The sequence below is a fragment of the Globicephala melas genome, chromosome 19 (assembly GCF_963455315.2).
Source record: "Globicephala melas chromosome 19, mGloMel1.2, whole genome shotgun sequence".
NCBI classification, from domain to species: domain Eukaryota; kingdom Metazoa; phylum Chordata; class Mammalia; order Artiodactyla; family Delphinidae; genus Globicephala; species Globicephala melas.
The window spans coordinates 3,805,681-3,819,838 of record NC_083332.1 but is presented as its reverse complement, the minus strand read 5'-3'; the positions used below and the strand labels follow the sequence as shown (position 1 = coordinate 3,819,838).

General features: G+C 47.5%; 2 protein-coding genes and 2 pseudogenes across 10 annotated transcripts in view; 1 reads left to right on the top strand and 3 right to left on the bottom strand.

The window, feature by feature from the left end:
* CDC42EP5 (CDC42 effector protein 5) overlaps positions 1-14,158 on the top strand; it is a 198,017-nt gene that overhangs the window by 54,852 nt on the left and 129,007 nt on the right. For 3 of the 9 annotated variants that reach the window (XM_060289672.2, XM_060289671.2, XM_060289670.2), the window contains exon 1: positions 9,641-9,693. The exons of 1 other annotated variant lie outside the window; for it this stretch is intronic. The gene's annotated coding sequence lies outside the window, so the exon portion shown is untranslated. Of the gene's footprint in view, positions 1-9,627; positions 9,694-14,158 lie in introns of those variants that run through there. 5 more of the 9 variants (XM_060289676.2, XM_060289674.2, XM_060289666.2 and 2 more) reach the window with 4 other exon arrangements.
* Positions 1-14,158, bottom strand: part of LOC132594038 (leukocyte immunoglobulin-like receptor subfamily A member 6) — a 38,493-nt gene that overhangs the window by 15,300 nt on the left and 9,035 nt on the right. The window lies entirely within an intron of this gene.
* LOC132593986 (leukocyte immunoglobulin-like receptor subfamily A member 2) lies at positions 4,660-6,742 on the bottom strand (annotated as a pseudogene).
* Positions 7,441-9,334, bottom strand: LOC138842435 (ferritin light chain pseudogene; annotated as a pseudogene).

Below are 14,158 nucleotides of genomic sequence, written 5' to 3'. Positions count from 1 at the left end.
CACACCCTCTCCAGCATTTATTATTTGTAGATTTTTGATGATGGCCATTCTGACCAGTGTGAGGTGATACCTCACTGTGGTTTTGACTTGTGTTTCTCTAATAATTGGTGATGTTGAACATCTTTTCACATGCCTCTTGGCTATGTGTATGTCTTCTTTGGAGAAGTGTCTATTTAGGTCTTCTGTCCAGTTGTTTTTTTTTTTTTTTTTTTTTGTGGTAGGCGGGCCTCTCCCTGTTGTGGCCTTTCCCGTTGCGGAGCACAGGCTCCGGACTCGCAGGCTCAGCGACCATGGCTCACGGGCCCAGCTGCTCCATGGCATGTGGGATCTTCCCGGACCGGGGCATGAACCCGTGTTCCCTGCATCGGCAGGCGGACTCTCAACCGCTGCGCCACCAGGGAAGCCCTGGTTGCTTGATTTTTGAATATCAAGCCAATGTTGCATTCCTGGGATAAGCCCCACTTGGATGTGGTGTAGTATTTTAAAAGTATGTTGTTAGATTTGATTTGCTAATATTTTGTTGAAGATGTTTGTGTTTATGCTCATGAGGGAGACTGGCCTGCAAATTTTTGTTTCATTTTGTTTTCGTTTTCTTTACTTTTACTATGAGAGTTGGTCTGGCCTCATAAATTAATACAACATTTCCTCCTCATCTAGTTTCTAGAAGAGGATGAGTGGAATTAATATTATTGTTTTTACATGTTTTCTAGAATTTGCAAGTAAAACCATTTAGGCCTGGAGATTTCTTTGGGGAAATTTTAATCTAAGAATTCAATATCTTGAATGTGAGACTAGCAAACTGTTTTTAAAATCTGACAATAACCCGTGTTAGTGAAGGTCTGGGACAAAAGGAATTACTCCACATTGTTTCTGCTTATACAAAATAAGACAGTCAATTAAATAAGAAATGCATCATTATCCCTTAGATTTTCAAATATGTTTATGCTACCCAGGAGATTTTTGCCATATAAAACCTAGAAGAACTTGCACATATAGACAATAAAATACTACAAGGATGTTTCCAGTATATAATACAGCAGGCAAAATTAACAAACTACAGTTCTTCAGGCTTCTAGGTAGAGGATGAATAAGTTCTGGGGATCTAACGCACAGCATTGTGGTTATAATTAGCAGTAATGTAGTATATACTTGAAAGTTGTTAAGAGGGTAAATCGTAAATGTTCTAATCCAAAATGTAGTGGCAAGATAAGGAAAGGTCTAATGACGTGCTTTGCACGCAATACACCGTTTTTCCAACACCATTTATTTATTTGTAACAACTTTATTGGAGTATAATTGCTTTACAGTGGTGTGTTAGTTTCTGCTGTATAACAAAGTGAACCAGCTATACATATACATATGTCCCCATATCTCCTCCCTCTTGCGTCTCCCTCCCACCCTCCCTATCCCACCCCTCTAGGTGGTCACAAAGCACCGAGCTGACCTCCCTGTGCTATGCAGCTGCTTCCCACTAGGTATGTGTTTTACATTTGGTAGTGTATATATGTCCATGCCACTCTCTCACTTCATCCCAGCTTACCCTTCCCCCTCCCCATGTGCTCACGTCCATTCTCTACGTCTGCGACCTTAGGTTCTTCAGAACGATTTTATTTTTTTAGATTGCATATATATGTGTTAGCATATGGTATTTGTTTTTCTCTTTCTGACTTACTTCACTTTGTATGACAGACTCTAGGTCCATCCACCTCCCTTCAAATAACTCAATTTCGTTTCTTTTTATGGCTGAGTAATATTCCATTGTATATATGACCAACACCATTTATTGAAGAGACTGTCCTTTACCCATTGTGTACTCTTGACTCTCTTGTCAAATATTAGTTGACTACACACGGGTCGGTTTATTTCTAGGATTTTCATTCTGTTCCGTTGGTCTATATATCCGTTTGTTGTTTTCTATTACCATACTGTTGTTGTTTTCTTTTTGTGGTACGCGGGCCTCTCACTGTTGTGGCCTCTCCCGTTGCGGAGCACAGGTTCCGGACGCGCAGGCTCAGTGGCCATGGCTCACGGGCCCAGCCGCTCCACGGCACGTGGGATCTTCCCGGACCGGGGCACAAACCCGTGTCGCCTGCATCGGCAGGCGGACTCCCAACCACTGCGCCACCAGGGAAGCCCAGCATACTGTTTTAATACTATATCTTTGTAGTATATTTTGAAATCTGGTAGTGATTCCTCCAGCTTTTTCTTTTTCAAGATTCTTTGACTATTTGTGGTGCCTGTAGTCCTTTTTTTGCATTTTCTGTCATCTCTTCTCATATCAATTATACTTCTTTTTAAAATTGAAGTATAGTTGATTTACAATATTGTTAGTTTCAGGTGTACAGCATAGTGATTCTTTTGTGTGTGTGTGTATGTGTGTGTGTGATTTGCAGATTATATTCCTTTATAGGTTATTACAAGATATTGGGTATAATTTTCTGTGCTATACAGTAAATCCTTGTTGCTTATCTATTATACATATAGTAGTTTGCATCTGTTAATCCCATACTTTTAATTTCTATCCTGCCCCCATCTCTTCCTTTTGGTAACCATAATTTTGTTTGCTATGTCTGTGAGTCTGTTTCTATTTTGTGTACAGATTTCTTTGTATTATTTTCCACATATAAGTGATATCATATGGTATGTGTCTTTCTCTGACTTGTTTAACTACACATACTATTGTCTAGTTCCATCCATGCTGCTGCAAATGGCAATTTTCATATTTTATGGCTGAATAATATTCCATTATGTATATATATGTATGTGTATATATATACCGTATATATACCATGTCTTCTTAATCCATCACCTGTTGATGGGCACTTTGGCTGTTTCCATGTCTTGGCTATGTGGCTTGTCTTGTAAATAGTGCTGCTATGAACACTGAGGTACACGTATCTTTTCAAATTATGGTTTTCTCCAGACATATGCCCAGGCGGCTGGATCATGTGGTAGCTCTACTTTGAGGTTTTTGAGCATCCTCCTTACTGTTTTTCACAGTGGCTGCACCAATGTACATTCCCACCAAGGGTGTAGGAGGGTTCCCTTGTCTCCGTACCCTCTCCAGCATTTATTCTTTGCAGTTTTTGACGTTAGCCCTGGTGACTGTACCGTGGTGATACCTCACTGTAGTTTCGCTTTACATTTCTCTAGTAATTAACATTGTTGAGCATCTTTTCATGTGCCTGTTGGCTGTCTGTATGTCTTTGGGAAAATGTCTATTTAGTTCTTCTGCCCGTTTTTTGATTGGGTTGTCTGTTTCCTTGAGTTTGAGTCATATGAGCAGTTTGTATATTTTGGTCGCATTGTTTACAAATATTTCCTCCCAGTGCGTATGTTGTGTCTTCATTTTGTTGATGGTTTCCTTTGCTGGGCAAAAGCTTTTAAGTTTGATTATGCCCCATTTGTTTATTTTTGCTGTTACTTCTTTTGCCTTGGGAGACTGATTTAAGAAAATATTAGTACAGTTGGGAGTTCCCTAGTGGTCCAGTGGTTAGGACTCAGCACTTTCACTGCCGTGGCCCAGGTTCAAGCCCTGGTCAGGGAAGTAATATCCTCCAAGAGGCGCGGGACGGCCAAAAAAATAAATAAGGCTATGAAAATATTGGCACAATTTATAGCAAAGAGTGTTTTGCCTATGTTCTCTTCTAGGAGTTTTATAGTGTCATGTCTTTTTTAAAAATTTTATTTATTTAATTTATTTATTTTTGGCTGTGTTGAGTCTTCGTTGCTGCGCAAGGACTTTCTCTAGCTGCAGCGAGCGGGGTCTGCTCTTCACTGTGGTGTGTGGGCTTCTCATTGCAGTGGCTTCTCTAGTTGCAGAGCACGGGCTTTAGGCGCGTGGGCTTCAGTAGTTGTGGCACGCGGGGTCAGTAGTTGTGGCTCGCGGGCTCTAGAGCACGGGCTCAGTAGTTGTGGTGCACGGGCTTAGTTGCTCCACGGCATGTGGGATCTTCCCAGACCAGGGCTCGAACCCGTGTCTCCTGCATTGGCAGGCGGGTTCTTAACCACTGCGCCACCAGGGAAGTCCTATAGTGTCATGTCTTATATTTAGGTCTTTAAACCATTTTGAGTTTATTTTTGTATATGGTGTGAGGGAGTGTTCTAATTTGATGACTTACATGTAGCTCTCCAGTGAATCCCACCACCTCCCTGACCCGAAGATGAGAGGCCACCTTCACTCTGCCCTTCATATTGTGGGGCTGATTCCATAGGTGCCGTGATGACTCTAAGTGCTCCTAGGAATCAGCACCCAGACAGAGGCGAGGAGGGCACCTGCTCTTCTCTCCCTCTCTCAGCTGGGCATCTTCCCCTTCATGCATTTCTTCTATGACCACCCAATAGGCACCAGTGACCTCAGTTATACTTGAGACATGAAGCCCCCTCCTTCCTTCATCTCCACACCCAGCCCCAGGTCTAGTGGGAAGCGACCCTTCTGTAAAGGTTTAGTGGGGAAGGGTTAACAGAAGTTCAGCCCAGGACTGGGGAGACTGTGTCTCTTCTAGGCTAAGAGGACTCTGTTACTCAGCAGACATGGCGTTCGTGCATGTGGGTGAGAGTCTGCAGGCCCCCAGTGCTGCCTGGAACAAGGACAGAAGGAGGATGTGGCGCGTGTCTGGATCCTCATGTTGTTCTTAGCTCCACGTCTTCCCTCAAAGTTCAGAGCTTCCGCTCTTCTGTCTCCCTTCTGCACACACCTAGCACTGCCTGGACCCTGGGGTGGGGTGAGTGGAGTAGAGGGAGAGGGACTCCCCCTGTATTGTCCCTCCCTCCATGGGGTGGGGCCACCTGTGGCTGACGTCCCTGTGTCCCCCTTCTTCTCCTCCAGCTCAGAGCTGCCCTGGGACAGGGCTGTGAGCCGAGGGTCTGGCTCCTCGATGGATATGGGGAGGGTGCTCCTCGCCTGAGAGCAGGAGTCCAGGGGTCGCTGGGCTGTGACCTCAGGGAGGGGGAGGTGCTGAGTGAGCTGTAGCACGTGTAGGTCCCACTGTGGGCTGAGGTCACAGGACTCAAGGTGAAGTTGTTCTGAAAGGGTGGAGCCGTGTCCTGCAGACGAAGGTGCTGGGGAGGAGTGAGTGACCCCTCCTTGGACAAATGGAGGGGATCAGACCAGACCTCAGAGCCACACTGCAGGGTCACGTTCTCTCTGCAGGTTTCTGAGGCCTACAGCTGGGCTGAGAGGGAGGGTTTCCTGTACATTCCTGGGGGCGAGGAAGGTCGTGATGTGTACAGAGCCACCCCCAACACACCCTTGACCCTGAGCTGAGGGACCACCATCCTCTCTCCAGGGACCCTGTCTGTGACCCCCTCTCAGCTGCTCTCAGCCCCTCTGTGTGGGTCTCTCTTATCTCCCGGCACCCGCTCCATTTTTCTCACTCACTCTCCCTGGACCACTGCCCTGTCTCAGTGTCTGCTCTAGGACCCCTCCCAGGACCCCATCACCACCAGGGGTGGCTCTGGGCCCAGCACCCTGACAGCACAGTCAGGACGTGGGGCAGGACAGGGGCTGCTCACCGGCGATCAGCCTGTCTCCACGGCGCACGAGAGAGCCCGGCTAGGCTGAGACGGAGGGCTCCTTGTACACCCCTGCAGAGAAGGGACAGTGGCACCGAGGGGGACGCACACCCCACACTGCTCACTGGGGCTGCAGTGAGAGCTCTCCTGGTCCCTCCCAGGCCTCCCGCCAGTGGTTCTGCCCCGGGAGGCCACTGCCCCTGACCCCCCATCACCCCAGGGCTCACTGGGCACAAGGCTCAGGTCAGGGGTCCAGGAAACGATGGGGCTGGGGGCCCTCACCTGTGACCTGGCAATGCAGAGGGTGACTGGGGTGTGACCACACATGTGCAGGGAGCTGGGAGAATCATGGCATCCGCGGGTTCCCCCACGGGAGGAGTTTAGGGGGCCCACAGGGCACACGGCCTGTCCCGTCCCATGGGTCCTCGATGTCCGGCGTCGGGCGGGTCGGCGCCTCCCTCCTTCAGCAGGTGCAGAGTGCCCGCTGCAAACTGTGAGCTGCCAGGGACACGCCCCCTCCTGAGGCCGCCACAGGGCGCGGCTGCTGAGAGGGAGGGGAAGGGGCTGGGTTAAAGGGGGGCCTTCAGCCCGCTCACCGCAGGTGTGGGCTGTGAGGGAAGACGTCCGTCCCCCTGAGCCCACACTCTGCTCCCTCTGCCTGTAAGGACGCTGCCGCAGTGGGAGGGGACCCGGGTCCTCCCTCCTACCTGTCCCCACCAGGGGCAGGGGGTCACTCCACTCTGACCTGTCTTTCCTGCTGTGATAGACACACTGGTACTGCCCTGCAGTGCTTGAGCTCGAGGATTCAACGGGGAAACTGGCCTTGTTACTGGAGTCCTGTGGGGCCTTAGCCTCCCAGAGTCCAGAGGGCCTCTCTCTATACAGACGGTAGACATCAGCCCTCAGAGATCCCGGAGACAAGATGGTCACAGGGCTTCCCTTGGTGACCATGACACCTGGATTAGCCCAGATGGAGGGTTTGGGGAGAACCCCTGGAAAGGGATCAGACCTGAAGAGTTAGGGGTGCCCTTCTCCCGTCAGTTTCCCCAGCTGTCATTCCCCAGGCCCCTCCCAGACAGGTCAGCATCATTTCAGACCTGCTGTGTTCCCCCCAGATGACCAGGGGGTTGTTGGGTTGAAGTAAGAGGTCTGCGGGGCCTCACTTACCTGGACCTGGTTCCACGGGCCCTGACTCAGCCCTGGGAGAGAGTTCCCTGTGAGCGCCCATCCCCCAGCACATATCATAGATGCTCCAGGCCTGGTCTGGGCCCTGAGTTCTGGGGTCAGATCTGGGGCTGAGCACACCTTCCTCCCCCACAATTTCTGCCCCCACTGATCTGAGACCTGGGGTCTCTCAGCTTCAGGCCTGGGAGGAGAGGGGCCCCCTCCCTGCTCCCTTCCCCAAAGCTCACTGAGGCAGAGAAGGGCAGTGAGGGTCGGGGTCGTGGCTGTGCCTCCCATGGTCCCCAGCCGTGCTGGTGTCTCACAAAGTCCACAGAGCCAGCAGGACAGACAGACGCACGGGGGGTGACAAGGTGCAGGCTCTGTGTGACACGTCGGGTTCCTTCATAGCAGCCTCTCAGAAAGAGGAACAGCCCCCCAGGGCCTCACGCTGCTCTACCTGCAGGATGGGGCCCAGGAGACAGCAGGCTCTGGGACCTTCCAGACCACATGTGGGTCTCACCAGACCCCACGCACTCTGCCTCTCCTCGGGCCAAACCCAAAGCCAGAGAGTGACACTCGTCCCGGGACAGGAAGTTGAGGATGCAGGGCAGGGCCTAGGAGCAGCCCGGTTTTGGCTCCGCCCAGGGCGCGGAGAGGGCTCCAGGGCGGTTAACAAGCTGCCCAGTGGCTGCAGGGACAGGCTGCAGGCAGAAGCCCTGACCCCGGAGGGGCTCCTCACAGGCCGCTGGGCTCCAGGGGCTCCTAGTGGTGCCTGAGGCTGAGCCTTTGGAAGAGACACTCGCCCAGCCCAGCCTGGGGGCCGAGCAGCCTGCGGAGGTTGGTCAGGCGGTCGCCCATCTTCTTGATGAGCTTCACCTGCTCATCCAGGAAGTGGCTCTAGGAAGTCCAGAGGTGGAGTCTGCGCGGGCAGAGCCCAGGGCCTGCGGACCCACAGGGCCTGGCGCAGGTTCTTCTCCGTCAGCCGGGCGGCTTCCACGGCGTCCTGGGCTTTCCCCACGCTCCTGGGACGGCTTCTTCACGTCCTGGAAGAGGGCGCGGCCACAGCGCTGCTTTTGCCTTTTCCAGTGAGCTCGGGCCCTCCGGCTCCTCCTCGGCCAGTTCGCGAAACGATGTCTCACGCCCTCGCGAGCTGCTGCGTCGTGTGGGAAGAGAAGCGCAGAGACAGGTAGGTGTGGGAGAGCGGCAGATGCACGTTACCAGGCGGGTGACTGCGGCCTCCACCTGGCGGAGTAATTGTGACGAATCTGGGAGCTCCTGCTTGGTCGGCAGTAAGGAGCTAAGCTCAGAAAATGGTGTTGGCTGTTCCCGGAGGGCGAGGAGAGCTGAGTGGGTGATTCCAAGGTTGTGACTGGAAAAAAGGTTGGAGGGTGGTCCGAGTCTGGAGGAAGGGGCGCCCTTAGGTCTGTTCAGTCCAAACACCGTGGAAGCAAGAGACACATGCGTGGCACCGCCCAGCGCACTGCTTGGTTCCAGTTCTGATTTTGGTTTTCATAGAACCTGTGTGACCTTGGAGAAGCCCCTTCCCTTTCCCGAGATGCTGAAAATGCAAAATTTGTTCCTTCCTTCCAACGTTTATTGAGCAGTTACTATATCCAGACATGAGATTCATTGGTGACGGTGACCGGTTCTTTCCCTGGACTCATGGAGCTCTGCTGATGACACCAGACAATACATATTTAGACAATAAATAATTTGGGTCTAGTTTTGTTCAGTTGTACAGAAGGAGGAAAACAGTGAGGCACAGTGACAGGTGGAAGCCCAGCAACCTTGTGATGGAAGTGCGGGGACTTTCTGGAGAAGGAGAGACCCAAGCTGATAGAGGTTAGCACAGGAGTGGTGAGGGCCCGGCACCCTGGGCCGGGAAGAGGGGGAACTGTTCTGAGCACTGGAGTTCAGGGGATGCTGGGCCCTGGTCCTACAGGGTCTAGTGCACCCTGCAAGTGTGCCTGGATTTTATCCTTGAGACAAGAGGGTAATTTTCCGGAAAGGAAGGTATGAACACACAGCTGTGCTGAGATGGTCTCCGCTCCGCAGAAATTGGACTGTGGGAGGACTGTGGTGGTAATAAACAGTGATAGAGCTCCGGCACCATTTGACCACTAGGTGATGAGTGGGTCAGTATCTGAGTGGTTGATGAGGTTTTCTTATGTAACGCTTCCAGAAATCCTACAACAAAATACATTCGCAGTTGAGTGGGATGAATCAGGAAGACTTCTAGGTGGTTTGGAAAGGGGTCTGTGGTTTTCATAATCGGCTCAAAGATGACCCCTTGAGAAGACACAAGTGTGGTGAGAACTCAGGTGTGCGTCTGGGGAGGGGAGGTGGGTAACTGCGAGGAGCTTGCTTTGAGGTAGGAGTTAGCTTCGCTGGTCCTGAGAGGTCAGCCCCTTCTGATCGTCAGCCTCAGGGCATGTCATGTGGAGATACTTGGAATTTACTTGAAGGCAGGTGGAGACCCTGGAAGAATTATTTTTAGGGGAGGGTCCTGCAGTAGATCAGGTTGGGGCCATGAGAATCAAATTCCTCAGCTGGGAGTGAGGCCCTGGGGTGGAAGAGCCAGGAAGGAGGTGCTGGGTTGCAGCGACCAGTCCTGAGTCTGCCGCCGAGCTTGACTGTGGTGCTGGACCAGGGTCATGGATTCGCGGGGCTTCGGGCCAGGGCTGTTGGATGGGTTCATTGTATGTGAGGTGGAAGCGGGTGAAGCACTGAGGGCTCCTCCACTGTCTGCCTTGCTTGTCTAGCGGAGCCGGTGGGGCTGTCACAGAACGGATGACCCCAGGGGAGAAGGAGGCTCGGGGGGATATTTCTAATCCTGTCAACTGACACACAGAGGAACCACCACCTGCCTCCTGCACTGGGAACGCGGTTTTGTTTCTCACAGACCCTTCCTCTCTGACTTTCTTGTTTCTATCCACAGCAGCACCTTCTGGTCATTCCTCTCCATCCAGACCTCTGAGTCGTTTCTGCTCCTCCCCACCTCTTGTCCGCCACACAGTAAGTCTTTTTTTTTTTAAATAAATTTATTTATTTATCTATGGCTGCGTTGGGTCTTCGTTGCTCCCTGTGGACTTTCTCTAGTTGCGGCGAGCGGGGCTACTCTTCATTGCGGTGGCTTCTCTTGTTGCGCAGCTCGGGCTCTAGGCACGCGGGCTTCAGTAGTTGTGGCTCGCGGGCTCTAGAGCGCAGGTTCAGTAGTTGTGGCTCATGGGCTTAGTTGCTTCGCGGCCTGTGGGATCTTCCCGTACCAGTGCTCAAACCCGTGTCCCCTGCATTGGCAGGCAGGTTCTGAACCACTGCACCACCAGGGAAGCCCTATTTTTAGTTTTTTAAAAGACCTCCATACTGTTCTCCGTAGTGGCTGCACCAATTTATATTCCCACCAACAGTGTAGGAGGGTTCCCTTTTCGCCACACATTCTGCAGCATTTATTATTGGTAGACTTTTAGATGATGGCCGTTCTGACCGGTAGAGGTGATAACCTCACTGTGGTTTTGGTTTGCATTTCTCTAATAATTAGTGATGTAGACCGTCTTTTCATGTACCTGTTGGCCATCTGTATGTCTTCTGGAGAAATGTCTGTTTAGGTCTTCTGTCCATTTTTAACTTGGTAGTTTGTTTTTTGATATTCAGCTCCATGAGCTGTTTGTATATTTTGGAAATTAATCCCTTGTTGGTCCCATCGTTTGCAGATACTTCTCTCAGTGAGTAGACCGTCTTTTCATTTCGTTCACAGTCTCCTTTGCTGGGCCAAAGCTTTTAAGTTTAATTAGACCCCATTTGTTTATATATATTTTTTATTTCCATTACTCTAAAGAGACGGATCCAAAAAAAATATTGCTGTGATTTATGTCAAAGAGTGTTGTGCCTATGTTTTTCCCTAGGAGTTTTATAGTATCTGGTCTTACATTTAGGTCTTTAATTGATTTTGAATTTTTTTTGTATATGGTGTTAGAGAATGTTCTAATTTCATTCTTTTACACGCCGCTCTCCGGTTTGCCTAGCACCACTTGTTGAAGAGACTGTCTTTTCTCCATTGTATATTCTTGCCTCCTTTGTCGAATACTAAAATTGACCATAGGTGTATGGGTTTACTTCTGGGCTCTCACATCTGTTCCATTGATCCTTGGGTCTGTTTTTGTGCCAATATCATTCTCTTTTGATTACTGTAGCTTTGTAGTATTGTCTGAAGTCTGGGAGGGTTATGGCCCCAGGTTTGTTCTTTTTCCTCAGGATTGTTTTTGCAATTCTGGGTCTTTTGTGGTTCCATATAAATTTTAGGATTATTTGTTCTAGTTCTGTGAAAAATGTCATGGGTAATTTGATAGGTATTGTGTGAAATCTGTAGATTGCTTTGGGTAGTATGGCCATTTTACCTGTATCAATTATTCCAATCTGAGAGCGTGGGATATCTTTGCATTTCTTTGAATTATCTTCAGTTTCCTTTATCAGTGTTTTATAGTTCTCAAAGTATATGTCTTTCATCTCCTTCATCAGGTTTACTCCTAGGTATTTTATTTTTGATGCAATTTTAAGAGATTGATTTTTTACATTTTTTCTGATATTTCACTGTTAGTGGAATGAAAAGCAACCGATGTCTCTGTGTTAATCTTGTATCCTGCTACCTTGCTGAATTAACTTATCAGTTCTAATAGTTGTTGTGTGGAGTCTTTAGGGTTTTCTATATGGAGTATCATGCCATCTGCATGCAAGGACAGTTTTACCTCTTTGCTTCCAATTTGAATACCTTTTTCTTTTTCCTTATCTGATTGCTGTGGCTAGGACTTGCCAATACTATGTTGGACAGAAGTGGTGAGAGTGGGCATCCTTGTCTTGTTCCACAATTCAGCTGGAAGGCTTTCAGCTTTTCACCATTGAGTATTATGTTGGCTGTGGGTTTATCATAAATAGCTTTTATTATGTTGAGATATGTCCCCTTTGTACTCACTTTGGTGAGTGTTTATCATGAATGGGTGTTGAATTTTATGAAATGCTTTTTCTGCATCTATTGAGATGATCATGTGGTTTTGTGGGTTTTTTTTTAAAACATCTTTACTGGAGTATAATTGCTTTACACTGTTGTGTTAGTTGCTGCTGTATAACAAAGTGAATCAGCTATGTGTATACGTATATCCTCATATCTCCTCCCTCTTGCGTCTCCCTCCCACCCTCCCTATCTCGGCCCTCTATGTGGTCACAAAGCATGAACTGATGTCCCTGTGCTATGATGCTGCTTCCCACTAGCCATCTATTTTACATTTGGTAGTGTATATATGTCAATGCCACCCTCTCGCTTAGTCTCAGCTTACCCTACCCCCTCCCCGTGTCCTCAAGTCCATTCTCTACGTCTGCGTCTTTATTCCTGTCCTGCCCCTAGGTTCTTCAGAACCTTTTTTTTTTTTTAGATTCCATATATATGTGTTAGCATATGGTATTTGTTTTTGTCTTTCTGACTCACTTCACTCTGTATGACAGACTCTAGGTCCATCTACCTCACTACAAATAACTCAATTTCGTTTCTTTTTATAGCTGAGTAATATTCCATTGTATATATGTGCCACATCTTCTTTATCCACTCATTTGTCGATGGACACTTAGGTTGCTTCCATGTCCTGGCTATTGTAAGTAGTGCTGCAGTGAACATTGTGGTACATGACTCTTTTTGAATTATGGTTTTCTCAGGGTATATGCCCAGTAGTGGGATTGCTGGGTCATATGGTAGTTCTACTTTTAGTTTTTTAAGGAACCTCCATACTGTTCTCCATAGTGGCTGTATCAATTTACATTCCCACCAACAGTGCGAGAGGGTTCCCTTTTCTCCGCACCCTCTCCAGCATTTATTGTTTGTAGGTTTTTTGATGATGGCCATTGTGACTGGTGTGAGGTGATACCTCATTGTAGTTTTGATTTACATTCCTCTGATGATTAGTGATGTTGAGCATCCTTTCCTGTGTTTGTTGGCAACCTGTGTATCTTCTTTGGAGAAATGTCTATTTAGGTCTTCTGCCCTTTTTTGGATTGGATTGTTTGTTTTTTTGATATTGAGCTGCATGAGCTGCTTATATATTTTGGAGATTAATCCTTTGTCAGTTGCTTCATTTGCAAATATTTTCTCCCATTCTGAGGGTTGTCTTTTCGTCTTGTTTATGGTTTCCTTTGCTGTGCAAAAGCTTTTAAGTTTCACTAGGTCCCATTTGTTAATTTTTGTTTTTATTTCCATTTCTCTAGGAGGTGGGTCAAAAAGGATCTTGCTGTGATTTATGTCATAGAGTGTTCTGCCTGTGTTTTCCTCTAAGAGTTTTATAGTGTCTGGCCTTACATTTAGGACTTTAATCCATCCTGAGTTTATTTTTGTGTATGGTGTTAGGAAGTGTTCTAATTTCATTCTTTTACATGTAGCTGTCCAGTTTTCCCAGCACCACTTATTGAAGAGGCTGTCTTTTCTCCATTGTATAGGCTTGCCTCCTTTATCAAAGATAAGGTGACCATATGTGTGTGGGTTTATCTCTGGGCTTTCTATCCTGTTCCATTGATCTATATTTCTGTTTTTGTGCCAGTACCATACTGTCTTGATTACTGTAGCTTTGTAGTATAGTCTGAAGTCAAGGAGTCTGATTCCTCCAGCTCCGTTTTTCTTTCTCAAGACTGCTTTGGCTATTCCGTGTCTTTTGTTTTTCATACAAATTGTGAAATTTTTTGTTCTAGTTCTGTGAAAAATGCCATTGGTAGTTTGATAGGGATTGCATTGAATCTGTCGATTGCTTTGGGTGGTATAGTCATTAACAATGTTGATTCTTCCAATCCAAGAATATGGTATGTCTCTCCATCTGTTTGTATCATCTTTAATCTATTTCATCAGTGTCTTATAGTTGTCTGCATACAGGTCTTTTGTCTCCTTAGGTAGGTTCACTCTCAGGTATTTTATTCTTTTTGTTGTAATGGTAAATGGGAATGTTTCCTTAATTTCTCTTTCAGATGTTTCATCATTAGTGTATAGGAATGCAAGAGATTTCTGTGCATTAATTTTGTATCCTGCTACTTTACCAAATTCATTGATTAGCTCTAGTAGTTTTCTGGTAGCATCTTTAGGATTCTCTATGTATATTATCATGTCATCTGCAAACAGTGACAGCTTTACTTCTTTTCCGATTTGGATTTGTTTTATTTCTTTTTCTTCTCTGATTGCTGTGGCTAAAACTTGCAAAACTATGTTGAATAATAGTGGTGAGAGTGGGCAGCCTTGTCTCGTTCCTGATCTTAGTGGAAATGATTTCAGTTTTTCATCATTGAGAATGATGTTGGCTGTGGGTTTGTCATATATGGCCTTTCTTATGTTGAGGTAAGTTCCCTCTATGGCTACTTTCTGGAGAGTTTTTATCATAAATGGGTGTTGTATTTTGTCAGAAACTTTTTCTGAATTTATTGAGATTATCATATGGTTTTTATCCTTCAATTTGTTAAT